General features: G+C 49.7%; 1 non-coding gene across 1 annotated transcript; it reads right to left on the bottom strand.

Moving 5' to 3' along the window:
- Positions 1–707: 707 nt before the first annotated feature.
- Positions 708–862, bottom strand: LOC126928285 (5.8S ribosomal RNA). The gene has a single exon (XR_007716497.1). It is a non-coding gene; the product is annotated as a 5.8S ribosomal RNA (ribosomal RNA).
- Positions 863–2,500: the final 1,638 nt, after the last annotated feature.

The raw sequence follows: 2,500 nt of genomic DNA, 5'->3' as shown, positions 1-2,500 counted from the left end.
CTCTCCTCTCTCGACCGAGTTCCCATATTTGCTTTCTCTCAGTCTCGCCAAAATAATATTCATTTAAGACGACGTCGGGGGCGCGGACATCGTGCTCATCGAAAACCTGCAAACGTATGCAAATCTGCTGATATGAAAAAAAAATCGGTCACGAGGACAACACTACGTATATATATATATATATATAATATATATAATATATTCGATAACCGACACGAAGCGGTGCATAAGCGGGCGGTCGTACGAAAGGACGACTCACGACGCCGCTAGCACTCACGCAGGTCCGTGACGGTTCTCTCCGCTCTTATTCGTATCCTTCTTCGTGCGCTTCCTCCGACTCTGAAACGTTCTACGTATCGTAAGAACGACGGCGGGTTGTCGAAGGCACCAAGGGACAGAGAGAGACAGAGGTAGAGTTTCGTAGTGTCTCCCGTGAACACGATAGTTTATATATCGAGCATGCGTACGAATTGCACGGTCTCGACACGACCGCGACGAACGCCGACGAGCGTCCAACAATCGCTCGTACGTCGCGTACGTTCTCTCGCGTCCGCTCTTGTTCGTATCCTTCTTCGTGCGCTTCCTCCGACTCTGAAACGTTCTACGTATCGTAAGAACGACGGCGGGTTGTCGAAGGCACCAAGGGACAGAGAGAGACAGATAGAGAGGAACGACACGCAACGCAAGCAGTCTTAGGTTTACGTGAGCAACCCTCAGCCAGGCGTGGTCCAGGAATTGTATCCGTGGACCGCAATGTGCGTTCGAAATGTCGATGTTCATGTGTCCTGCAGTTCACACGTTGACGCGCAATTAGCTGCGTTCTTCATCGACCCACGAGCCAAGTGATCCACCGTTCAGGGTAATCTTTTCATATATTTTTTAAAACTCTTGTACTCCATGTACTCTTAATACTCGGTTCGAGCGAAGCCGAGATCCGACACGACCGACCAACGGGAATCGGACGCGCAGAAGTCGCCGGAAGATCGACGACACGAAAACGTTCGAAAATGAAATCCGACGAACGCGCGAAGATACGCGCGTCCGCCGGCCGGGCGAAAAGTACATTATGATATATAACAACCATCGAGATCGAAGCTCCGTTCGTCAGGAAACGACGGGGATATAACACCCGATTCTGAATCCTCTGTGCAGCACACGATCTCGCGAAGAAATACGCACGGTGGCTAGCCCATATATATATATATGTGTGTGTGTGTATATATAATACGATATGCATTCCTCTCGTCCAATTATTCAAGAAAAAGAGCGTGCGCCTCCATCGTTCGGGTGATGTAAAGATTCGATGGGACTCGCGCGACCCTCGGCCTCGAGCGGTCTTTCCTCCCAATATCCAGAAGCCGAGCTTTGAAAAAACTCTAGCGACGGCACGGGTGTCCGACTCACGACATCGAGGCTTCGAAGTCGGCGATCTCCTCCGAACGGATGGCGATCGCGACGACTCAAAGCGTGAAAAATCGACGAAAGAGAACACATCTCCGTTCAGGTGATTGTTTTTTTTAAAAAATAAAAAAATTCGATGGGACTCGCATCCATCTACCTCGCGCGGTCTTTCTTCCCAATATCCAGAAGCCGAGCTTTGAAAAAACTTCAGCGACGGCACGGGTGTCCGACTCACGACAACGAGGATAGACAGCCTGCGGTCCCCTCTGAACGGGTTATATGCGACGAACTAGACGAAACTTTAGTCGTTCAGGTGGTATAAAAAAAAAAATTCGATGGGACGCACGCGCAGCCGTCGTCCTCGAGCGGTCTTTCTTCCCAATATCCAGAAGCCGAGCTTTGAAAAAACTCTAGCGACGGCACGGGTGTCCGACTCACGACATCGAGGGTAGACAGCCTGCGGTCCCCTCTGAACCAACTTCGGCTAGACTAGTTACGAATCGTTGCTACGCATCGTCATCATAGTCATCGTCATCATCATCATTATCATAGCGGGCCAACATCCACGCAATGCGTTTTCGTTCTAGGTTACCCGATCCACGAGTATGTTACAAGTGGTTTCGTTATTTCGAACAAAACGACATACGAAGAACACACGCCCTATGGGTAGGAAGCACGTTTCGAGAACGACCGAGAGCGGTGAAAGAGACGAAAGGTCGACGCGCATAAGGTATCCATGGATCTTCGAAGAGAACCTTCGAAGATATGTCGGTATCCTTTCTACATGCGCGACTCGCTACTCGTACTTTCGCTCTCGTCGACTCGTTTTAGTCGCTTCGTTCGATCCCAAAGAGGAGTCTTCGATGTCCCGTTGCTAGGAGGAGAGCAAACGCAACACAGACCACGAAACATAGAAGAGAATAGGCGAGCATGATCTCTCCGACACGAGGCACTTTAGAGATTTTGTTATTCGTTTGTACGGTCTCCACGACGCAAAAAAAAAAATACGAGATCGTGGCGGCGGGTCTTTCTGTATACGGCCTCACGCAAGCGCCTCGATCTCATTTCTCTTTACGGGTGGTTTCCATTCGTAATTTTT

This window comes from Bombus affinis, unplaced genomic scaffold, assembly GCF_024516045.1.
Source record: "Bombus affinis isolate iyBomAffi1 unplaced genomic scaffold, iyBomAffi1.2 ctg00000789.1, whole genome shotgun sequence".
NCBI lineage: Eukaryota > Metazoa > Arthropoda > Insecta > Hymenoptera > Apidae > Bombus > Bombus affinis.
This window is presented reverse-complemented; position numbering and strand designations above follow the sequence as displayed.